The sequence below is a fragment of the Camelus dromedarius genome, chromosome 23, assembly GCF_036321535.1.
Source record: "Camelus dromedarius isolate mCamDro1 chromosome 23, mCamDro1.pat, whole genome shotgun sequence".
Classification (NCBI taxonomy): domain Eukaryota; kingdom Metazoa; phylum Chordata; class Mammalia; order Artiodactyla; family Camelidae; genus Camelus; species Camelus dromedarius.
This window is the reverse complement of record NC_087458.1, coordinates 3597551-3622950: the sequence shown is the minus strand read 5'-3', so window position 1 is coordinate 3622950 and position 25400 is coordinate 3597551. Positions and strand designations below refer to the sequence as shown.

The 25400-nt window shown below is 39.5% G+C and overlaps 1 protein-coding gene across 10 annotated transcripts in view; it reads left to right on the top strand.

Annotated features, from left to right (window-relative positions):
- Window positions 1–271: 271 nt before the first annotated feature.
- Window positions 272–25400, top strand: part of OTUD7B (OTU deubiquitinase 7B) — a 49635-nt gene continuing 24506 nt past the window's right edge. For 2 of the 10 annotated variants that reach the window (XM_064477703.1, XM_064477700.1), the window contains exons 1-3: window positions 303–403; window positions 6671–6824; window positions 16428–16629. The gene's annotated coding sequence lies outside the window, so the exon portion shown is untranslated. Of the gene's footprint in view, window positions 601–3785; window positions 4388–6670; window positions 6825–16427; window positions 16630–25400 lie in introns of those variants that run through there. The other 8 variants (XM_031436513.2, XM_031436511.2, XM_064477701.1 and 5 more) reach the window with 8 other exon arrangements.

Genomic DNA, 25400 nt, shown 5'->3' with positions numbered 1-25400 from the left:
AAGGCTGTGTCCAACTAACTCTATCTCAGAGTCTCAAGAGTCCACTCTAGAGCCCCATAGCTCTGGTTCAGGAACTCTCCAGGCCAGGGGCTGCAGGAACACGGGCCAGGAAAACACGGGGTCACGCGGGGGACAAGCGCCAAACTGGCCGCAGCGCGGGGAGCGGCGCTAAAGGCGGGGCTGCCACGGGGCGGGGCCGGGCGGGGCGGGGCGGGGCGGGGCGGGAGGAGGCCCGGGGGCGGCTTGGGTGTCACCACCAACCCGCTCCGGCCGGAAACTGGCGCTTGTTTCCGGCCGGACAGCCGAAAACCACTGATCCTGAACCAGCCGCCGGAGTCGGAGTGGCGACCCGTTGTGGAGCAGGCAAAAAGCCACTGTGGGAGGCCAGTCCCGGTCAGTCCCGGTCAGTCCCGTCTGACTCCCAACTCCTGACCCTGTGCGGAGCAACAGCCGCGGTCGCAGTCTCGGCCACCGCCTCCGCCTCCATCGTCGTCGGGGGAGGGGCCGGCCGGACCCCGGGGTCACAGCCGAGGAATGAGGAGAGGCAGCCGGGCCCCGCGCTCCGCCCCGGCCTAGGGCCTTGTCCCGGGAGCCGCGAGGGTAACGGAGCCCCCCGCCCTGTCACCCTCCCCCGACTGCTCCCGCCCCTCCTGCCTCTCTAGACTCCCAAACTCTGACCCTCTGATAGCCACTGTCCCCCTTCTCCTTTCTGACTGTATTTTACCCGGAGCCATCTCGTCTCATCACCACCCCCACCCCGCGCCAGCCCTGACTATCTTGCTTCGTCCCAACCTTTCCCCGTTACTCCTCCCTTTCACCTGCGTCCCCTGCCCCCCTCCCCCGTTCGTGGCTTCCCTTCCTCAGCTGTGCTGGGCAGTTTGGACGGTCCTCCCTTGTCAGCCAGACTTTCAGGGAGGGATGGTGGAGTTTTAAGGTGGTTAGGAGTGCAGGCTACTGCCTCATAGTGGGATAAAGTTCATTTAAAAGTCTCAGTATAAAAGTAAAGTGAGAAGAAAACAAGCTTGTTCTCCCCTATTGATAGCCAAAGTGAGGTGCGTCCAGTAATGGAGGAAGGGAGCGAAAGAGAAGTGTGTGTATGTGAGAGAGGTTGATTGATTCTAGGGCAGGCTTAGGAACTTTAGAAAAAAAGAAAAGTTGCTGTGAGCCGATGGAAACTTTAGAAGCTGATGATGAGTAAGCCGGGGGCTGCGTGATCTCACTCCTCGTCTCATAATTACTAGGTTAACGGTGTGGCTCCGGTCGGGATGGAATGGGATTTGTTTACTGGGCCGGCGTATTTTTAGCTTGTCGGCTCACAGGACCAGCGCTCTAAGTCTCTCATTCTCTCTCTCTTTCCCTTTTTTTCTCTTTTCCTCTCTCTCTTTTTCTCACCCCTTCTCTCCCTCTCTGTCTAGGTAGTCTGTCTCCCTAACCGAGGTGGCTCCTCTGGGCACAATACAGATAGAAAAATTAAGTTAAAAGAAACTGGTGAAATTTTATATAAGATTCTCCTCAACTCTTCAGGGAGTTTTCTTTCCATGAGTGCAAAGGCAAAAATTAGCAGGATTTTTGACTTTTAGTTTTAGTACGTATGTATATAAAAATATACTTTCTAGAAGATCAGAAGCTGGTAGTTGTTCAGTCTTTGACTTCTGATACCGTATGTTTAGATCTTGGAGGATGCTGGATCTCTTTGTCTTTCAACCTATTTCTAAAGTGAGAAAGGACGAAGTAGAGAGAAGAGGTAGTGGTAAGGCAAGTCCAAAAGAGTAGCTAATCCTAAATCTTTAAAAAAACATTTGCTATACTATATAACTTTTTAAAATGTTTAGAAAATTTCCTTCCTGGTAAATGAGATTGCATTCCTGATGGGCTGGAGAAGACAGCAGGGACTTACGCTGTGTGGTTAGGGAGAATCAGACTTGTAATTAAAAATTTGCTGTGCATAATTTACAAATGAATACATTACAGGCAAACAATTATACTCTTTGTCCTCATTGTTTTTCTGAGCCTTTCTTTTAAAGTTTAGTAACCAACCTGCTGTGCTAGTCTATTGATATTTTGAAGGCTGAACAGAACTGTAAAATAAATGAAATTGATGTTGCTTATCTGGAAGTGAATACCAGTGTTCTAATTTCCACTGGCTACCCAGCATGCTCCAGACACCTCCCTGAGTAAGTGGCCAGTTACTATGTACTTAGCGATTACAAATGAATACAAGTATTAGCTCATGGCTAGGAATAATTGAGAAGATAAATATGCTGAAAAGATATTCCAAAACTGAAATAGATGATTTTTCATTTTTTCCATTTTGGATTATCAGCACCTTTCTGCCGATAATCATCCATTAACATGAATAATTTAGGGTTGAACAGATATCCACTTTGGACATTACGCATTCAAGCAGGAAGGGAAGATGGAAGGAAGATAGTTTCCAAACTATTACTAATTTTTGTTGTTGTTGCCTGCTTTGACTTAACTCTTTCATTTAATGCTAAAGACTCCCTCGTGGAAAAAAAAAAGTAAACTTTTGCCAAAGAAAGGGTTGTCTACTGACTTGTATAAGGCAGGCTGACCAGTAATGAATGTTAATTGTTAGTTGGACTTTGGTGTAGTTATGTTGCCAACAATTTGGAAATTTTCTTGAAGCTTTATTTCCTTAATCTCTTTTTTGGGGGACTCTTACTGAAAAATGATTTAATTTGGAGGGTAAAATCTAATTTTTAAAAATCATACACACCCAGAGTCTGTTGACTATCAATAATTGTTTTAATTTGTTAGTTGGTTGGTGCCAATATTAGTGATGAAAGCTGGCAAGTTTTATTTATATATGTATTTAGCAACTTCCCTTGGTTGAATTACATGTATTATTCTGGGGTTTGGGGATGGGAGTGGGGATTGAAGAAGTGAATAAAATCTAGGAATGAGTGTAAGGCAGCCTAATAACCCACTACTATTTCTAGTTCTCAGAAGACTTTGTTTGGAATTTTGAGATTCACTATGTGTAACCAAGTGAATTATGATGGAATAACTCAGTATTAAAAATAAGTTTTCAGATTGATATGCCACTTGTTAAAGTTTTAGCGCTCCTGAATGTCTCAAGCATGCTAAGTATGCTGGCAGAGGGCATTATAGGGGAGCACTCCTCCTTACCCGAGACATTCATCCCATCAAGGGAAAAATCCTGAAACAATGCTTTGAAGTGTGACTTTAGCAGTATCTTTCCTATGTGAATTGGAGCTGTGGAATGGCAGACTGAAATCTCAGCAGCCCCTGATTAATTCGAATAATTAAAATCTGTGTAACTGGAATGTAGATGCAGGACAGTTTTATCATGAATGCCTGAATTCAGTTGATTTTTAAATATGAAAGAAGAAGGGAGCTGATTTTTTTTTTAAAGTAAAAACTCCTTGCTGAATAATGAACAGTCCTGTGGATAAGGCAGTCTTCGAGCTCCGGTGACAGGCTTTGGGGAGATATGAAAGATGTAAAGACAGGTGTTCTTACCCTTGGGACAGGGGTGGGATTGGGGAAGGCAGTACATAAAAGGAAAGGCAGACTATTGTAAGCTTTAACGTTTAGGAAACAGCATATAAACAAAACCAAGTTTAATGTGTTACAAGTGAAGTATGTAAAGGCTAAAAAACTTTAATAAAGTAAGAATAAAGTAAATTAGAGAAGATTTCTGAGTCAGTAAAATTTAAAATGGACTTGGGAGGCTATGAATTAGAGTCATAATGAGGCATGGGCTATAGAATTAGATGGACCTTGGTTCAAATCGTGGGTCTATTTTTTACTGATTTGACCTTGGACAATTTACTTCTTCATCTTTATCTATATAATATATTTGAGCATTCAAGTAGATGAAATAGTTATTCTGTGTTAGGAGTATAAGGAAATAAAAGATCTTCTGGGCAGAAAGTATAGAATGTACAGTGTGCAATGATGGTATGAATGACTAAGTTGTGTTTGTGGAGAGAATAAATGAGAATGACTGGAGAGAATGGGGGTTGGCCAAGTCATGAGAAGAGCAGGCAAAGAGGGTGGAGGGGACTCAGAGGCCAGACTCTGTTGGGTGTTGATGAGAGGGTCAATAGAGGCATTGTAGGTCCTTGAACAAAGGATGGATTTAATGAGAAGTATTGAGCCCTCTGGTCCAGGAGCTCAGGGACAAGGAGTCAGGCAGGCACCGGTACATTGTGAGTCTTCTGCTCTTCTGGACCATCCTGACCTAAAGGTATCAGCTAGGAGACATAAGATTCCTTGTAGAAGCTGTGTACTTAGCCACCTTTGTTACTATGCTGAGCTCTGCTTGTGCCTGTCTCACATTGTACCAGCCTTTGGGGAAGTCTCAAGACTATGGCTGGATTCTCTTCAAGAGCTTATGGTAAGGACAGTGTCATGTTTCAAGTACATTTAACTTTCAGTTATCTCTTCTATTGTAGGGAACACTAGTTTAGGTGATTTAGAACTTATAACCCTGTATTACCTGATGGTGAGCAAAGCATAATGATGGTGAAGAACTGTCAGTCTTGAATTAAAGATTTTTCCTTAGAAATCCATAAAATGAACAGTCCATATGTGGGTAATTAAGACTGGGCGATACTGAGTATGTAAATGAAGACGAGGTTCTTTTCACAGTATCTGTGGGTCCAGTGTGGCCACTCAAGCTGGCCTTATTCCTAAGAACCACTAATAGAAGATGCCTGTGATGCAGCTGGATGAGTCTTTACTCACGAAATCGGGAGGAATCCTACCGCAGGATGTTGCATTGTTGAAGATTAAGCTGGCTTTTTTTTTTTTTTTTAAAGACTTGGGCTTTGTAGAGGCTCTTCAGATACTAGCTCCTTTGAAAATCTATTAGATTTTTCCTCCTCAAGTTGTTTGAAAGTAATGGCCAATTAAAAAAAAAAAAAGAAAGGTGCAGCGTTCACATTTAAGAAGTAAACAAAAAAAATCATGCAGCTGTTCTTCCAGCCTTGTTCTTTCGTCTGACTTGCTTTCCTTCATCCTTGCCTATTCCCCCTCTCCTCATAATCATTACCAAACTATGCACTTGTGATGTCATGGACACAGGATTATTATTTACCACTTAAGTCAGGAGAGTGTAGCATTTCTGAGCTGGAATTTGGAGGTGGAAAAATCAGGAATTGTAATTTACACAGTTTAGTTCAGGATTTTCAACTGTGTTTTTTAGGATTATGGTTTATCCCTTTATTGTCTCTAAGAAATAGTTTTCGATAGGAGAAATTACTAAACTATTATTTTTAGTGACCTGCTGTGAATTTAATTCTATGCTGGGTTGTATGGAGGAGTAGGAAAAATGACAATTTTGTGCCATTGAAGAGTTTACAGTCCAGTTGGGTGTAAGAGGAATAGAAAGAAATGAATACCTATTAAACCTCTTTTGTGCCAGAGGAAATTTTAAAATGTGAAAGTATATGATCAGTTGCATAGTATAGAGCTCATACCATAGGTATTTTTGGAGAAGAGTACTCAAGTAATCATGACGTCACAGAGAAATTGTAACTTAATCCAGATCTTAAGAAAATAAATAAAATTTATTTAGGTACAAGAAATGAAGCAAATAACAACAACAACAACAACAACAACAACAAAAAACTCCCCAAAATTTCATTTTGGAGCTGCGAGGGATCAAGCAAAAGCCTGGAAATGGCTGTTCTTGGGGCTGTGATGAGGCTGACCTGAGCAGCAGTGAATAGTGGTGAAACGAAGGTGGTTAGGTTGGTTTGGAGCTATGTTTATAGGGGGGGCCTTAAAAGCCAGGCTTGTAAGTTTAAATTTTAAATGATGGAAAATAGTGAACCACTGAGAATTTTTGATTAGGATTTTATTATGGTGATGGTAGAAAGTAGGTTGACTTGGAGGGGAGATTGGCACCTGGGGTATGTGAGGTGATGAGGCCTGAGCTAGAGTTGTGGAGGGTGGGATAAAGAGAAGAAAGAGTGAGAAGGAGATTGTGAAGGAAAACTTGGAATCAGTGAGCACTGGATGCAGAAGATGGAGACTGATCAGTCAGATATGGCAAGAGCATTTAAAGCCTGGATTTCTGAGACACTGAGATAAAGAAGTTAGGAAGTTTTCCTCATTTTTTTTGAGAAATGTGATGAGTTCAGTTTGAGATGTTCTGGATTTAAAGTGACAACGAGACATCCAAGTGAAAGTGGTTTCAGTTGTTAGAGGTGAGCCTAAAGGTGCTGGAGAGGTGGGGGTGAGTCATGCTTGAAATTGTGGTTTTGCGTTCATCAGCATAGTGGTAGCTATAGCCAAGAGAATGAGTAAGCTCTCTGAAGACTAGAGTTTAGGGGAAAAGCAGAAGGCTGAAGATAGTGGTACTGATAATCACTAACTGTTCTCCACTCTTCAGGCCATCTTAATTGAGTTCTTCTTTCTCCTTTCCTGTTTTCTGTTCCCCTCCTCCCTACACCATTGAATACCCATTGAATGTCTCTTATCTTATAAGCACTGTCTTAGGCGCTGAGGAAGCAGATGAGTCAGACAAGGTCTCAACCTCCTGGGGGTTATGGGTCTAGAGGGAGGAGGCAGATGTGTCAGTACATAGATGGGGTGAAGTGTGATAGAGGTGGTGATGGAAGTAAGTAGGGTGCAAAGTGGAGGCCTAAAGGTCAGTTCTGCCTTGGTCATTCAGAAGTTGGAAAGTGCCTCCCGGAGGAGATGACATTTGAGCTGAGTCTTGAAAGATGAGTTAAGGATATACCCTACAGATGAGAGACAGAAGTACGCTCCAAGCTGAGAAAACGGCATGAACAAAAGCTCAAAGGAACAAAACAGCCAGACTTCAGGTAACTTTTAAGTAATTATTATGGCTGGAGGACAGGGTTGGAGGGCAGGGATGATGCCGATCCTGACAGCTTTATCTTGTGCTGCACTAAATGATGAGCCATTTAAGGGTTCTTAAGCACTGGTAATAAAGTAAGTTACCTGTTCTGGAAATATTATTTTGTCAGTGGTGTATAGAGGGTGGATTGGAGAGGAACAAAGCAAAAGCTGTTTTAAATAACTTTATTGTGCTTAACAGTCACACTTTTGTTGAGGGATCATGTTTGTAGAATCAGAGTGTCTGAGAACCGGAGGGACTGTTGAGCTTTCTTAGTCTCCCTCCTTGATTTTCAAATGGAATACCTGCGATGCACTCAGGATGATAGAAGCAGTTCAGTAATTACTTGGTCTGGCATTCTGTCTTCAGTGGCTGTAATGTGGTGGGTGATCAATGTTAGCACACCTCCCTGATCCCTTCACAAGTCCCATCGCAGTGTTGGTTCCATTCTGCCACACCGCATTGTGCTAGAAGACAGAGGGACTTCTGTCATTGTATTCCTTTGTCCTTTTCACTAGTCCAGAGTTATCAGTGGTATTTTCCCAGGTCTAACTGAGGAAGATCTGCCCTGAGAATACCCTGGGGAAGAGGGACTTTGACCTGAGGCAGTTGGGTGCCTTGGAGTGGAGTGAATAGGCTATTAGGATTCTTCAGCTGTAATGATTCAGATGTAGAAGAATGTCAAAGTATTTGTTTTATTCCGTGTGCAGATGGATTTATCTCTCCTGCTAAGTTCTCTTCCAATTGTTTTCTTTTAAACTTAAGTTTAAATTGTACTGATGAACCTTTGGTAAAAGAAATAGGCTATGAGCAACTGGGCACCGCACAAAAGTATTTCTAAAAAAACAAGATTTTTCGTTATCCTTGGATTCTAAACCTCTCTTCCCTATGTTTTAAATTTCATTGGATTTTTGTGAAGTTAAATTGTTTGGGTTTAAAGTGCAAAGTAAGAGTTTGGATTTTGTATGTTAGTCTTTTGCTGGAGAAGAACTGAAGAACAGGATAGAAGACATCTTAGAGGTTCTTAGATTCCTCTAGGGAAGTTGGCACACAAGGGGATTGGGGGGATGGATACCTTCCATTGATAAGCCTTCATAAAACTTAACTGAGTTATGACTTTCTTCACTCCTTTCTCTGGGCTCTGTCAACATCTTCTCTAGAGAAGGGCCTTGGTTTGGAAACTGTCCACTTCAGCAGAGCTGCCAATTCTTAATTCTTTCTCAAGTGGGCAAGGGTACATTTTGTTTTTGTTTGTGAGTGTTTAGGGGAAGGGAGGGGAGAGAGGAGGCCCAGAATAGCTACTCACAGTGGGTCTTTATCTGAATTCCTATGTAACTGGAAGTTTCCTTGGCTTTGTTTTAGGGGAGATGACTTGGTTATAGGGCATTTATGTTACGTGGGAAGGTGGTTCTCACCCCCCTCGGTTATCTGATTTGGGATGGCAATAAAAACTTTCTTCTTTTCTGTATTTGTCAGCCCCTACCCTACTCTCTTGCGTGAGGGATATGAAGGATCCTCTTCAGTCTAAAACTGAGCTAATCAAGTGTTCCTTTAAAGTTTAGGGGAACCAGCCTGCTCCTTATTATTTTTGTGTTAATAACTCTCCTGTTCTTCCAGTCACCTGGACCTTTCTTAAAATTTAAAAAATAGGATATTTTAAATATTTGGAAAAGTTCAGGGGAAAAAACTCTAACACAATTTTGAGCCTACAACCCAGGTTTAATGGATATTAACATTTTGTCGTATTTGTTTTAGTTCTCTTAACTCTCTTTAAGATATAAACTGTTAGATATTAGATAGAGCTAAAGTCCTACTCTGCACTCTTACCTGCTTCCTCTTTTTTGGGAAATGATTACTGGCCTGAGTTGGTGTGTATCATTCCATTTCACGTTTTAGACTTTAAAAAAAAAGTGTAATATATACACAAATAATATGTAGTTTTGTTTTAAAACTTTATAAGTAGAATCATACTGCATGTATTTTTTCAACCTGGTTTTTCTGAATTGTCCACATGTTGATCTAGTTCATTTAATCACCTAATCTTTAAGCTTGTTTCCTCCACTGCCCTCTGCATTTGCCTTGTGAAATAATCCTACCTATCAAAGTGCCAGTTTAAACCCTGTCTTCCACAAAAACCTTTCCTGACTTTTTTTCTTTTTCCAGCAGAATATGATCTTTTCTACTTCTGAATCCACCTGTCATTTTATTGGTACCTATCTGGCGATAGTGGTATATTGTTGTATTTTAGTTTATTTGTGCCCTTGGCGTGCCTCTTCTACTGCACTGCCAGCTCCTTGAGAGCAGTTAAATAGTTTGTCTTCCATCGCTCATGGCGCTTGCCACAGCAGCTTAAACATAGTAGGCATTTAGTAACTATTAGTGGCTAAATGGTTAATTAATGAATAAAAAAGCTAAAGACAGACCTTTAGTTGGTAAACTGTTAGTTTAATTATGAGCAATATAGCGGCCCTCATGAAAAATAAAGCTTAGAAAGAAACATTCAGCACTGAAAATTATGTAAAAATGCACGTAAATGTTGAGCACAGTCAATACTAACTTCCTGTAGGAGATGAGAGCAAACATTCCCTGAGAAATGAAACGGGAATTGATCGGTGATATCATCCCAATGAGGAAACTCCTGGGAGTTGATCCCGGTGGCATTTGAGGCAGTGTGCCCCTGCGGCCGGACTCATTGCACTAGCTATCAAATTCTGCTATTGTCGTCAAGGTCTCGACACCTTCACTGGAAATTTATAGTGGCCTTGAGAAAAAGCAGCCTGCCTGTTCACTTAATAAATACTGTTGAGGACCAGGAATTCTTTGGCCCCTAAAAAAGAAAGCCAAATTAATGTATACATTTGTACATATATATGTGCATATGCTTTTAACAGCACTTTTTTTTTTGATGAGACCAAAAATTGCAGAATATTTTTAAGCTTTTAATTCTAAATGTGTAGTACCAATAGTCTCACAGAAGCCCTTCTCTCTCCCACTAGGAAGAAATTAACTATAATGAAATTGCCATTTTACAGATAAAATAAGTCAAATATCAGCAGTTTTATATGGTTAAACTTAATATGTTGGGTCTTGATTTCCTCTTGGGGTTCTGAAGAACATTATCACAGACCTTTTTGAAGTGGATAATCCCAAATCTATTTGTAATTCTAAAATACATTTCTGAACTTTAATTTGCAACTGATTTTCTTTTGTAGTTATTTTAGATCAAATTTTTGATAAAATGTTCTTATTTTATCACACATTTAGTATATTGGGGGGGATGGTGAGGGTGGGGGAAGATGTGTGAGTTGGAGTATCTGGGAGTACCTGGGAAATAAGCCTGAGGTGAAAACTTCTGCTGTCAGTAGGTGCATATAATTAATCCAGTTGGTTTTAGTGAGCTTACAGTTCCTTTGAGTAAATGACTCTGACATGTCTCCTCTGTGGTCTTGATAAGGGAGATCTGGTGGTGGAAAACTATGAAGAGAAAGTCGCTTTTTGCCCTTGATTTTATTTGGAGACTTAATAGGGAAGAAGGTAATATCCCTAGCTCCTGGCACCAGATTTTTACCTTGTGGTTCCCCAAGGTAGTTCTTAAGAGGGAAGAGGAATGCAGAAGTCAGGGGAAGGAGCAAAGAAACAAAGTTAGCTAGTGGGAGTTAGCAGATGTGATAAATAGGATTGAGGAACAGGAATGGAAGAAAGGGATAGGTATAAAAATTTAAAGAGGTTCTACTTCTTCTCTTCCTTCAAAACCTGACTTAGAATTCTTTATAAGCCTTGAACCTTAACTATACAAAGTTGTATCCAGGCCACATACCTACTTGGAAAACATCATATATAGATGTCAGCTTTGAAAATATCAGCTTTGTGTTCTAAAATAATTCTTTGAAAACTCAGGTTCATTTTAAAAGAGTTGGTCTACTAGTGCCTTTTGAATCATTAATAACTGACTTCAAAGGAAAAGAAGAGAATTCTTCTGAAGCTTTAGAATTAGTAAGTCTTTATATTTACATGAAGATAGGCCCATGTGAGGAACTGAGGCAACACAATGGGAAAATACAATGCTGCTAACCAAAATATTTTAGACACCAAGTTCTCATCTGTTTAAAAACTTTCCTGCTCTTATAAGTTCCTTTGTGAGTATTTGCTTTCACCTTTTTTGAATTGGGAGCTCACCTTAGTGAGTGTTTGGACTCCTCATTTTCTGAAATTTTCTCTTAGTACTAAGGACAAGTTTATCTGATATGAAGAATACTTGGTCCCTGTTTACTGACCAGGACTAGAGACTTCCCATACTCCTCAGAATTCTGAAAATAGAATTTGAGAGTTAGACTTAATATTTGCTGCATCTTAGTGTTGTTGGTTGCCTAAGATCAATTCCTAGCTATTTGGCATAAGATGACATCTCATTTTAACAACATTAAGTTCCTTCTCTCTCACATCATCTTTGTAATTTTTTTGTTTTATACTAGCTCATTATGGAAATTAAGATTGAAAAAAATCATTACATAAATTTCCCTTGATGTTTGCTGCCTGGCTGGGACTATAAATTCCTATCTTCTGAACACCTGCTGTGTACTGGAATTTGGACACGTTGCTCTAAGGAGATGCCAAGGAAGTGTTACCCAGCAAATAAACTAAATAAGTAGTAGGAGAATTGGCTCGTTGGGAATTTATATTCTGGGTTAAAATAGGTCATAGTTATATATATATACATGTACACACACATTTAGGAAAGAAAGAAATAGGAGAAACAAGTACAGGATATACAGTATTATGTTCACTCGCACCCAGCATTCAGAGCGGGAAGGAAAGACGCATATTGTCATCGTTTTCTAGGTGAGAAAATGAGGCCCAGAATATTTAAATGGCTTGTTCAAGGTAGTAGTTACCGTCAACAACGAACATTTTATTGGATATCTGCCCTCTGAAAAGTTAGGTCTCAGGTATAGAAAGAGTTAAAGTCACCAAGAACTGACTAATTAGTTATAAAGACTGAATAAAAAGATAAATAGTAATACAAAGCCATGTGTACTAAGAGGCGGGGCAAGGGTATAGCTATTTAGAGTTATACAGAAGTTTAGAGGGACTCAGTAGGGAAAACTTTTGCCCTCAGCGTAATCTCGGCCCTAGAGAAGAGAGAGGACTAGGGAAGCACAGACGGGAAACTCAGGCGTGAGAGCGGTGAGCCGAGCCCATCTTGTCTGGGGGACGGAACAAGCAGACGGTTCATCGCATAGTGTTTCACCTAGGAGAGCAATGAGAGTAACAAAGTTGAGTTAGATAAATTGGAGAGGACCTTAAATTTCAGGCAGAAGAGTTTGGTTTATCCTTACAGTGAAAAATTCCCGACCAGGGAACTGTATGTGTAAATTAGTATTTTAGGAAAATTGATTCAGCTGTGTGGTGTGAAATGGAGGAAGACAGAGCAGTTAGAGGACTGTTAAAATAGTCCTGGGAGAAGAGTTTCTGTACCAGTGAGCTTAATGGAGAAAGAGGAGTGATTCGAGTGATTTAAAGAAAAACAAATAGAGTTTGGTAACTGTTTTTATGGGAAAGGGATGGATAAGAACAATGCGCATGTTTTCAATCTGGGTTATAGCAAAAGGGGAGCTGGGTTTGGTTGGTCTCTGAGACATCTGCTCTCCAAAGGGATACCTTGGAAGAAGCAAGCAGTGGGTCTAGCCTGACGCTCTCAGGTAGTACTGAGTACAGAGAGAGTGAGGGCCTGGTGTAAGTTTGCATGCCTGTGATAGTAGACCTTGGTGTAGACCCCATGCATTCGACTGTTCAGTTCTCTCTCTACTGTATCATACTGCTTAAGGGGAGGTGGATCGAGTGGTTAAAAACACAGAGCAAATGCCTGGAAGTGAAATGGGAAGTTGAAGACCACATTATGATGAGGTTTAACCACAATCTGTTTCAGTTCTGCATAGATTTTCCTTATATTTAGATACTAAATGTGTATACTTCTGTCAGGCTTATCGTGAAACAGTTACCTGGGTTTCTTAGAGCAATCTTCTAAGTTTCAGTGCTTCATAGTCAAGGGAAAAGATTCCTTCAAATTTTTAATTTAATTGCATATACTCTCCGACCCCCAATTTTGAAGATAAAATAGTCCTTCCTCCTGCGTGTAGATAGGTTGCTTTGGGCACAAACTGTAGGTGAAGTAGCCTCAAAGTCCCCATTAGTCTTTTTGGAGTAAAGGGAGAAGAGTTTTGGACCCAAATTTTCTTTCAAGCTTATTTACTTTGTCAGCAGTTAAGAACAATTTACTTACACAGATCTGATTACTTAAAAGGGCAGTAAATACTGTGAATCAATGGAGTGTTTTTGCTAATGGTATGTTTTTAGAGAATTTAATAGCCTTCTAAAAAACCTTTATTTGGTTTTTAAATATGTAGTCAAGTTTATTTAAGATGTGACTCATTCTCACTCCCTTTTTTCCTTTTCTTTTCCTTTCTCCCAAGCTTTTATCTATCTTGTAACAGATACCTGAAAACCCAAAATAGCATTTTCTGGATCATCTAACACTTATTAAGTATCTGCTATAAGGGACTGGCACTGTTATATCATTTCACCTGCCAAGATTAAATATTCCTGGATTTTATGCTAGGTCTCTAGTGGTAAACATTCCAGTGCTTGGCTTCTACTGTTCTTATCCCATCTTAATCCTCGCTATGACTCCTCTGTAACGTCTGACCTGGCTAGGGAATAAAGGGAAGAGAACTTTACTATTTAGCAGTGGGATCCTACCATGAATTATTCTAAGTGCTTTATATATCACCTCATTTAATAAGGACAAAAATTCCATAAGTTAGACAGATATTCTTATATCTGTTTGCAGATTATTCATCCAAAATATTTATTAACTCAACCAGAATATTTAGACACTGTTTAAGGTACTGAGGGATAGCGCAGTGAATATTAGATGAGGTCCCTCCTAAGGCACAGAGAAGTTAAACAATTTGCCCAAGGTCACATAGCAAGAAAGTGACAGAGCTAGAATTTAGGTATAGATCTGATGGATTCCAAAGAGAATGTCTGTGATCATTATTACATTATGATGCTATTTACATATACTGCATGTTCTTTATAATTCCACAAATAAATCAAATTATGAAAATAGGTGGGTTCCCCCAGTATTTATTTTTAAAAAGTTTCGTGATGAATCTAAGAAAGAAATCTGCCTTGGTGCTGGCAAGCACACCTGCACAATGATGCTTTTCCTCCTCCCTCCTTCCCACTCCCTCTGCACCCACTTATACCTGGGTGTAAACTGGACAGTGTGACCTGCTCTGGCATTTGGATGTGTTTGTGCTTTGAGGACTGGGAGAGTTTTGTTTATTTCCTTGGCTTCCTTGCAAGTTCTTTCTTGTAGCACAATGATGAGTAATGTGTTGTTAACATTGTAATGTGGTCATGCCAGTTGGAATATTTTTTTTTTTTCACCTTGGTTCTTTCTGATAAGTATGTGAGTAGGGACTCTTGGGTCAAACTTGCCTTCCACAGTTCATTCAAATAGAGAAGACTCTGTATTCAGAGGCCTAGAAAATAGTTTCAAGGTTGGTAAGACTCTTAAAATTCAATGTCTTCTCATACAAATGACCAATAGGCACATGAAAAAATGCTCAATATTGCTAATTATCAGAGAAATGCAAATCAAAACTACAGTGAGGTATCACCTTACACCAGTCAGAATGGCTATTATTAAAAAGTTCATGAATGATAAATGCTGGAGAGGGTGGTATGGAGAAAAGGGAACCCTCCTACACTTTTAGTGAGAATGTAGTTTGGTGCAGCCATTATGGAAAACAGTATGGAGATTCCTTAAAAAGACTAAAAAGATACTTAGCGTATGATCCAGCAATACCACTCCTGGGCGTGTATCCAGAGGAACTCTTAATCTGAAAAGATACATATAGCCCAATGTTCATAGCAGCACTATATACAAAAGCCAAGATTTGGAAACAACCTAAGTGTCCATCGACAGATGAATGGATAAAGAAGTTATGGTATATTTATACAATGGAATACTACTCAGCCATAAGAAAAAGTAAAATAATGCTATTTGAAGCAACATGGAAGGATCTGGAGATTGTCATTCTAAGTGAAGAAAGCCAGAAAGAGAAAAATACCATATGATATCACTCATATGTGGAATCTAAAAAAAAACGAAAAAAAGAGGACACTAATGAGCTCATCTACAAAACAGAAACAGACTCGCAGACATAGTAAACAATCTTATGGTAACAGGGAAAAGAAGGTGTGGCAAGGGATAAATTTGGAAGTTTGAGATTTGCAAATTTTAGCCACTATATATAAAAATAGATTTAAAAAAGAAATGAATTTCTTCTGTATAGCCCAGAGAACTGTATTCAATATCTTGTAATAATCTTTAATGAAAAAGAATATGAAAACTAATATACATATGTATATGCATGACTGGGACATTGTGCTGTACACCAGAAATAGACACATTGTAACTCACTGTACTTCAGTTTAAAAAAAATTCAGTGCCTTTGCCCACCTGAAATTCAGGTTTTTTTTAGCATTCTAGGTTTATTCTTTAGCAAGTGTGATGATCCAAGACAATACTTGATTATGGCCATTATCACCGTGTGCCATATCTGGAATGAGTGGTGTTTATTCTGGAGTTAGGAACTTAAAAACAGGCACAAGGATTTTTTACTGAGCTTTACCTAGTAAAAACCATTAAAAGATGCTTAAGTCTGTGAGAATGAAGACCTGAGTTCCAGCAGGAATTGAATTCTAGGGATTAATCAGGTGGGATCAAGGCTGCAAGTGTTAGAACTGTTTAGTATTGGGGTATCTGGGCATGGCTCGTGAGGTTAATGAGATGATTTATGTGATGTGTCTAGCCTTGTGCTTGGTACTTGATTGGTGCACAGTAAATATTTGTTAAATCTTAAAAAGATACTTGGACGCTGAGTATTGTCAATTTGTCTTTCTATGGCAGCTTCCTCATTAAGTGTTCCTTCTTTAGAAGAACATTTGTTGAGCCTTTAAATGTGGGTAAAGCATTTGGGAAAGGGATTGAGGTAACAAAGATTTATAATATCAGATTCTCGCTGAGACTATGGTCTTAACATTTATAAACTGAATCAATTAGGCCTAGCATTTAAGGGCATAATTTAAGGGGAAATTTGTGATTTTGCTTTACTAGAGTCAGTCCTATGCTTTTTTGATAGAAATAACTTCTTGACCCCTTGGTGGGAAGGAAAATGCTTGTCTTTCAAGTCCAGTCAAACTGGGCTTGATTTTTGATATTTGCGATAGTTGCCTATGATGTTTCCTTTTATTCCTTCTCCATTTTTTCAGTAAATAAGATAATATACTTGAAAGTATTTTGTGAACTGCAAAGCTAGTAGTTATGATCACCACCACCACTACTAGTAATAATATTAAAAATATGTTAATGGGATAGGATTCATTCTGACAAGGATCGGTTTCCTGGATTAATTTCAAGGAAAAAACTCAGAGGACACTGTGATATTTGCCAGATGGCTTGTGTACTAACTGATACCTTTTGTACTTTTTGTGGAAGGGAGAAGGAAAAGCAGAGACTCTCACCCTGAAAACTTGGCCTGGTGCTGTGTCATTGTGAAGGGCTGCCTAAGCTGCTTTGATGTACTCTGTGATGGCAAGAAAACTTAACAGGATTTGTCACCTGTTTGACCTTAGAAGCTTATAGTACATTTTACTGGAAGCATCTGTCTACATAGGAAACAACTCGTCTCAGTTTGTTGGTAAGATCAACCACGTTTCTATATTACGGGTCTTATAATAAATAACAAAAATTATATCAGTTCAGGATAGTATCCCTGGCTTCCGAAAGTAGAAAGTTTGAGGAAACAGTGCTTTTGACCAAAATTATGTAGTATCATCAAAAGCCTTTACCATCAACTTCTGATGTTTGGCATTCCTGGAGAACATGTGATTTTAATAATCCAAAAGAGCAAAGTTGTTTAGTAAATTTTGAAAAGACCTCTTACTTCTGAAAATTTCCTTGGCATCTTTTTCTGTCTCTGGTGCCTGGCACTCAGTAAATCTTTGTTGAATAAAGGAAGTTAGCTGATACCCGTCTTGGGGTTTTCTCTGGAACTAGCCCATTAGATGAACTTCTGGGAGGCAAGAATGATGACTTATTAGTTGATGCATGATCTGTCCCCTTCACTTAGCAGACTGCCTGGCACTGAGTGGGTCCTTAATAAGTGCTTATTGAATGACTGAGTCAGGAGGTTAAAGTTTCCATTGGGGAGAATTGCGGGACCTCGGTGCTACTGTGGTGTTGGTGGCCTGTCCTGAGAGGAAGAAGAAATGTAGCTTTCCCACAAGTAAACATGAGTAAATGTGAATGTGGGGAAGGTGACTGCTTTGATGCTTCCGGGCATTTTACACTTCGGACAACGAGAAGTCATATGCTAAAAGCTGGTGCTTTAGTTCTCTCTTGGTTTTTATTTTGTATTTTATTCTGTTCAAAATTTAGTTCTTACTATGATTTCTTGATAGCGTATGAGAAGTATATTATAGCTTCAAGCTATCAATAGAAAAGAAAAAGAGAAATCTCTCCTTGTCACCCATAATTTTATAATTTTATAAAACTTAAATTTTTCACAGAGAAAAAAATGTGACAATGAGTGTGTATATGTAAAAAAAAAATAAAACTTAAATTTTATGAAACTTCAGACTTTAGAGATATGTCTAGAAAAATACAGTATTTTCAAATCCAGTTTATACGTTTAGTGGTGACAAGCAAAACAAAAGTGATTTGATTTGAACATGCCTTCAAGGTTTTTTTTTACAGATGATTTCCCTTCTTTACTGTGGTTTGGTTAGGTGATTAAATTTCCTAAGTATGCGTCTTTCTTTGATGCACCTCTGTAGAAGTAAGAGATGTGGCTGGGTATCAGGAGGAAAGGCAGTTTTCATAGCTAAATCCACAAAGTGGATTACGTGGAGAATTGAAGTTATCAATATCTGTGAAGTCAAATGAAGATTACTGCAATGAGAGTTAACAGATTTCTGTTCTACAGACAGTTTTCTCACCAGTTAGCTCTGTGACTTTGGGCAAGTCACTTAATCTCACTCACCTGGTTCTCAGTGCTCTCATCTGTAACTTGAGGGTATGGAATAAAATGATCTCTGATGTCCTAGTTCTAAAGTCTGTAATTCTAAAGTGTCAAACAAGGAAAACTGACTGACTTTCTGTTCCTTACCAGCAGCCTTGTTCCCCATAAGCCCCAAATGTGAAATGTTAATTATGTAAATAATAGAAGCATATCGCCTGTATTCCCAGGTAGACTGGGCTTGTCATTGTGTTATATGCTGGTAACTAATTTTATGTGCCTAAGTATAAGAGGCTTGGTTGGTTTTTAAAAGAGAAATTAATAACACAAAAGGCACAACATATACAAATGAAAGAGACACAAATAATACTCAGGATACCCTGGGTTGGAGTTTTTGCTTCTTAACTCTAACCTGAAAGTAGAAATTTTAGTGGGGTTGATGGAGGGTGGCGGGAGACTAGTGGTGGTTGGTAGACAGCGTGGGTGAACCTAGGTAGTATTTTAAAAAGCAAAATATTAAAGTGTTCTTCAGCCTGTGGACTTTGCACGGCTAGACTGGTTTTATTTTGCTATAAATTTCTAGAGAACTGATACGAACCCTATATTCAAATTCAGAATACATAGGTCCAAGCTCTTTGCTATCTGGGTATCATTTAAGCTTTGTAAGCTTCTGTGTATGTGTTTACCATCAGAAAAGAGGGGATTAAAACCTGAAAGGGTATTTAATTACTAAAATTTTTATTGAATGAGGCCATATTTGTGAAAAGTGCTTTAAAAACAAAACAAGACAAAATTACGGGAGAAGAGAAGCTATTCTTAGTGAACAAACACTGTACGAATATATTCATATAGACCTTGCTTATGCATATCTATGGGTTGAATGGTGGCATCTGAAATCCCTAAAAAATTCACAATCCTGTTTTAGGTACAGATTAGCTCTTAATTACCCACATACACAGACTACCATGAATAACTTAGAGCCATAGATATTTGCTAGGCATCTACTATGTGCCAAGCAGTTTGTTGTTTAGAATTTTTAAAGGTACAGAAGAAAGGTGCCAACCTCCAGGATCTTAATTCTACGTAGAATGCATCTTGTCCTCTAGCCTGGTGAGCTCTTACACATCCTAAAGACTCAGTCTGAAAATAGACAAACAACAAGGTTCTACTGTACAGCACAGGGAACTGTATTCAATACCTTATAATGGCCTATAATGAAAAAGAATATGAAAAAGAATATACATATATGTATATAGATAAATAACATAATCACTGTGCTGTACACCAGAAATTAACACAACATTGTAAAGTGTCTATACTTTAATTAAAAAAAAATACATCAAAGTGCAAAGCATGAAAAAAAAAAGACTCAGTTTGAGTCTCTAACCCATCCAGGTTGGGTCCATTGCTCTTTACCCCTCTTCCTACCCGACTGGGCACTTAAAAGATGTTTAGATTTCTCCCACCAGACTGGAGTGCCTTGAAGGTAGGACCATGGCCTCTCTTCTTCATTTGTATCCCCAGGCTGTGACGGACCCAGCTTGGTGAATTTTAAATGAATGACTCATAGTCATATTGGAAGGCCAACTAATATGACAAGGCAGTATATGATGACAGCAAGTGCCAGTGAATGTTTCATACACTGTGCCTGTGGAAGTTCAAATGAGGTATAGATGTAGCCAGGAAAGATGGAATAGTGGAATTTGCAGATGGAGAATTTTAAAAAAGTAATAGTAGTAATAAAAAAAATCTTTCTTTGAAATGGGTTATATCATTTTATTAAAGGCCGATTTCTTTTTCTAATTGAGGTTTTAAAAAAATTAGTAGTTGTATGCTGAAGAAAGTTAATTTATCAGAAGAAATTTACAAAGTGAATTAATTTCCTGTGGATAACTAATCACAGATAGTACAGTAATTGGAGTTTTTTCCCTTCCACTATTTCTTCCCTTGAATGGAAGTTCTGTAATTGACAGTGAAATGACCAATAGTTAAGGATCAAGAAGAGGAGAGAAGGTTGTCAGCTGTTTGAATATTTGAGGGTTGATTCTAGAGAAGCAGCGTGTTTTGCTGTTAGACTAGCCTCTGTTGATCTGTAGTATTTATTTTTCTCTCATGTCAAATGTTCAGCAATCAGAATGTTTTTAAGGGCTCAAGTAGAACTTACGTTTTTACAGGCTGTTCTTTTAAAAGTTGAATTTGTTGAGAATCAAACCTTGAGCTATCCTTGACTCTAGTTGAAAGGAAAAAGGAAAAATTTGCTGTGTGTGGCAAATAAACATGCTGGTCTGGCTCTAAAAAACCAAAAAATTAACATGATTTCTGTTTCTATTCAAGTTACTCTTGTTGTGCCAATATTATAATAATAGACTTTCTCTGCTCTTATTTTTCCAAAGGTCACTTCCATTGTACAAGCCTTCCAAATTAATAAATTTCCCAAATAACTATAATTCAGGGTGCCTTTTTCAGTAGCACTGAAAAGACAAATGCCAGTTCTTAAGGAGTTCTCTGTGAGCTTCTTCCTCGTCTGCATGTTAGCATTTGGCTGTTAATGGGATTTGTCTCTTAGAAATTCATTTTGCTGTTTGTAGGCCTGATAAAAAAACTAGAAATTCTTGAAAAAATAGTTCACTATTGGTCTGACACATACACATCCCAGTGGTAGTGATGAAGCCGGGGGCCCATTCCTGAGTCCTTCCTAATGTGTATCCACAGTAGCGTGAGGTTTACTAATCAGCTGTTTTGGGAATGGTAAGTTATGTGATTGGGTTGAGTTTTCTTCTCTTAAGTTTGTTTTAGGGGGAGAAAATAAAACATTCCTTGAGTGTATACTGTAATGAAGGTAGAAAATATCCTAAAATTATGCAGGGTGAGTAGGAATGGATGTAAACATTTCTTTCCAAATCCAAGAACTAGACATCATGCAAGAGATTAAGTGGATATTATAAAAAAAAACTTTGAATCTGGATTGAGTGAAGTAGTAAGGGATAAGGGTGGGGACGTAGGACTGGTAGATTAGGGCATTAGAATTTCGGTAAATATGTGTGAAATTGCTGTTCCTGGAGATTTGAGGATGAATGAGTTATTTAGCTGTGTCTGTACATCTTGGAGAAGACAGACATTTTTCTTTTGCTGTTGTTTTTGAGGGACCATCTGGTGGAAGATCCAATAAAGGGAGTCCCTTAATGATATTTTCTTGAGGGCTTAAGGAGTTGAAAGACACTGGAATGGGAATGCTAGACCAGGTACTGTGTGTACGTGTGAAGACTGTGTTTTGGAAATGGTTGTAGGACTGGAGGGTTTTTGTTGGGAGGAGTAGAGGGAGCTTCTGAAGGAAGGATACGGAGGCTGTGTTGGGGACCAGTGGAGTGAGGTGGAGCGTGTGGGAGGAAGTTAGGTACAAAGAAGGCAACTGACGTTTTTTGAGGACTTATTGTGTGCTAGGCACTGCCCTAAAGGCTTTTCATATCTTAGTTATTTAATCCTAACAAGAGGTCTGAAATGTCAATATTTCCCCCATTTTGTACATGAAGGAACAGAGGCACAAAATGGTTACATCACTTAGCCGTGCTTGCACAGCTGCTAGTAGTAGACTGGGGATTTGAACCCAGATCTGGATGAACCCAGAGCCTATTCTCTGTCCAGGTGGAGCTGAAAGGAGTTGAGGCAGAGAGGGTGGACTTCCACGTGGGTGGACTGCCTGTGTTTCCTCAGTCCTCCTCCCTGGAGTAAGTGTGGTCGAGGGTGAGTGGTCTTGGGAGTCAGAGAGGCTGGACTCATAACAATCCTGGTTCTACCGCTTATTACTTGTGTGACCTTTGGGTAGATTATCTAACCTTTGTGAGCTTTTTCATCTGCATCTACAGTGTGGGGTTAACAATACAAACACACCTCTTAGAGTTGTTTGGAAGTTTAAATGAAATAATGTCTAATACTGTAACACATATTGCTTCCTTTTCCTTCTTTTCTTCCTTTTAGACCCATCTTATCTCTGGGTTGTAACATTTAGTGATATGTAGGTCTTTTTAGTATGGAATTTGGTCAATTCTCTTTTTTCTAAGGCTATATTTTGTTTCTTGGAAGGACGCATTTTAACTAAAAACAATCTGCCAAGACAGTCTTTCATCTCTCCCACCCACCAAATCAAAAATTGTGTGAAATTCTAAGGGTTTCTGTCCCTTGTCTTTCTCCTGTCTGGATTCCTTGGGACTGACATCATAGACGTGGAGGAGTCTCTGACCTTTGAAAATTCTTGACAGTCTTGAATGTTGTGGTTTTCCAATGAGTTTTGGGAGGAGTTGGAGAGCACTCAGACCCAGCTGTAATGCATCAGTGGAACTGGGAGAGTGGGGATAGTGTGAGAATGTGGACACTTTGGGGGATGGTATAGACAAGAGAATGCAGGGTCAGTAGTTTCTCACGCATTTTAACATAGCTCTATTGTCTACAATCGATATTTAATTTTGAGTCACTTTTCTCTGTTACTAAATAATTGGGAACTCAGAGCACACAGAATGATTTTAATATTAATCTGAGCTTAACTCATTTAGGAAGAGAAATCTGTTGCAAATAAGATCATATAACAATCTTAAGCAGATGTCTTTGAGATGACCACTGTTTTAGACTTGCCTTAAAGAAAGAAGAAAGAAGAAATAAGAAATAAATAATAAGAAATAATGGCTGGAGAGAGGAAGGAGCCTGTGGAAGGTGTTGGATGAATTTGAGAATTTTTTAAGGTGAAATTAGTAAACCTTAGTCAGAGACTATTTGTGAGTGAGCATAAAGCAAGAGAGAAGTCCAGTGATGCTCCCAGGCTTGTGACTTGAGTGATAGGGGGGTGGGTGCTAGAACAGGCAGTACTGGAAGAACAGCTTGAAAGGGTGGGGGACAGAGATGAAGAAAGGGCTCATATTTTATGTGCTGAGTTTGAAGTGTCTGTGGGATGCCCAGGTGAGTTGGAAAGAGCTGGGGGCTGTGGATGCATTTTGACTCATCAGTGTTTGGGTGCTCAGGGGCGTAAATGAATTTCCTCACGGGGATGATATAAAATGAGAAGATGGAAGGCCTGAGGTTAGAAGTGTGGGTGAACTAAACTTTGGTGTAGGCACAGAAGGAGGAGCCCACAAACGTGACCAAGACCCAGAGCCAGAGAGGCAGGAAGAGTGGTCAGTATGTAACAAATGCTACAAAGAGGTGCTTTAGATAAGCAGTAAGGAGGAGGAGGATGATCTTGTCTGTAAGTCGGTGCCGTTGTCTTTCTGTAGAAGCCCATTTTGGTAAGTTGAGACTGCACGGAAGGTGAGAAAGCAGCAGACTGTGGTGTGTTGTGAGGAGCTTTTCAGGGAAGAAGAGAAGAGCAGCCAGCAGGTAGAACAGGGGAGGAAACCTGAAGGAACTCCTCTTGCTTTGTTTTGTAGTTTTTTCTGTGAAGTCAGAGGCAAGGTCATCTAACAGGAGTAAGGGAGGTGATAAGGGTTTAGTAGGAGGCTCAAGGAGAATGGTCAAAGTATGGCATAGTAGCTGAGGAGACCGGTTAGGTACCAAAGTCAAGCAAAAGACAGCAGTGTTTCATTGAAAGGAATGAGACAGGGTACCATGTATTACGTGAACTTGTCTTGCTCAGTAGCCCCATTTAGTAGCAGAGAAATTGAGTGCAGGGTTCATCCAGGCTGGGCAGATGAAACGGAAGGATAAAGGAACTAGGTTTTTACTGGAAAATAATTAACGTGATCACTCCCTGGGTTTATGTTCAGGTAGACAAGAAGGGACAAGGTGGAATCTATCCATTTTTCTCAGTCTTCTCAGCTCTCATCCTCATCCAGCTCACCATCATCTCTTATGCAGTAGTTTTCTAAACTTATCCCTAAATCGACTTGTGCTCCCTACAAACTATTCTCGCTGCAACCAGGGTGATCTTTCAATAATTTAAATCTGATCGTTCCCTATCCCTGCCTACAGCCCTTCAATGGCTTCTTACTACTTTTAGGATAAAATCTCAGTCTTTAATATAGGGTCCACTAGCCCCTCTCTTCATCTTCATCTTGCACCATTTTCACCTCTGTGTTCCTCTCTACCACGGAGTGTTGATGTTTCCTCTGCTCAGAGCATTCTTTCTTTTCCAATTTGTGTCTTCAATTCTTACTCATTCTTCAATTCTTAGATGTAATATCGCTTCTTTGTGAAATCGTTTCCTGACTCCCTTTAAGATGTAACATTCCTCCCCCCAGTATTTCTTTATTATAATTATAATAAATTATAATTGTTGGTGAAATTTTGTGTTTTTTCCTCCATAATAGAAGCTTTGTGAGGAATAAGATTACGTCTAGTTCACAGTTGTGTTCCTAATCCTGACCACAGTGCCTCACCCACAGTAGGCACTCCATGAATTTTTGTTGAATTAATGAATAAGATAGTTAAGGAGTTGGATGCCTCAGTCTGAGTTGTGGATGCCTGAGGTGAGAGAACGAATTTAGTAGTAGAGATCAAAAGCTGGAAGGAGATGAGATTGTAGCCAGAGTAAGACGTTGGGAATTGAAGATTTAGAGGTGGATGGTTTCAGAGGATGGCAGGGTCCAGGGCTGAGTTGTTGGAGTGGAGAGAGGTCTTTTTGCATTTGACGAGATAATGAAACTCTAAGGCAGAAATGTTGATGGATTGTGCAGGTTGGTGCTTGGGAAGATGGTAGGGATTTGAACTGAGAAAAACATAAGGCAGGTCTTCAATAAACATCACAGGCACAGCCCTCTCCTATGATGAAAGAATTAAATGGGTCAGTGCAGTTCTGGGAACCAGTAATGACCTAGCCCCTAGGGAGGCAGTAGGGTACAGTTGGGATGATGGTTTTCGTTGGCCTCTCTCACTCAGAAGCCTGTATCTGGCTGGGAAGTTGCCTGGATGCCTGTGGCTTAATCAGCTCTTCTCTCTTCTGCTGAGCACCTTTTTGTTGATTGCTGTTTGTGTGCTTATTGTGTATTTCCCACATTCTTTCAGTTATTAAAGCGGCTTTAAGTAACTCTGCATGTTTTTAAGAGAGAAGATTGAAATTCATTTTGCAGCTGTGCTCTTGGTTTTGGATTATTCATGTGTTAGGTTATTTGGGTTGCTACCATCTCCTGTGACCAAAGATGGTGACTAAAATGAGCTCGAGGAAGGCATTCTTGTCTGTATTAGAGGCAGAAGAAACTACTCATTCATCTCTGAGTTCTGAAGGAATTTAATTCTTAAGTATTGTATGCAAGGAACTAATTTATTTTATAACTTAACGTTCTGAATTTGAGGTATCTTAGGCCCAAAGTTCTTTATGTATTGGTAGTCTTTTCTGACAATTGTGATATTGAAATGGAAGTAAATTAGACTTTGATAATATGTACATGAAACGAGAATGTAAGGATCATAGTTAATGAGGCTGTAGTGAACGGAAGAAGTTCATGTTTTAAACCTGGAAAGGATCTTAG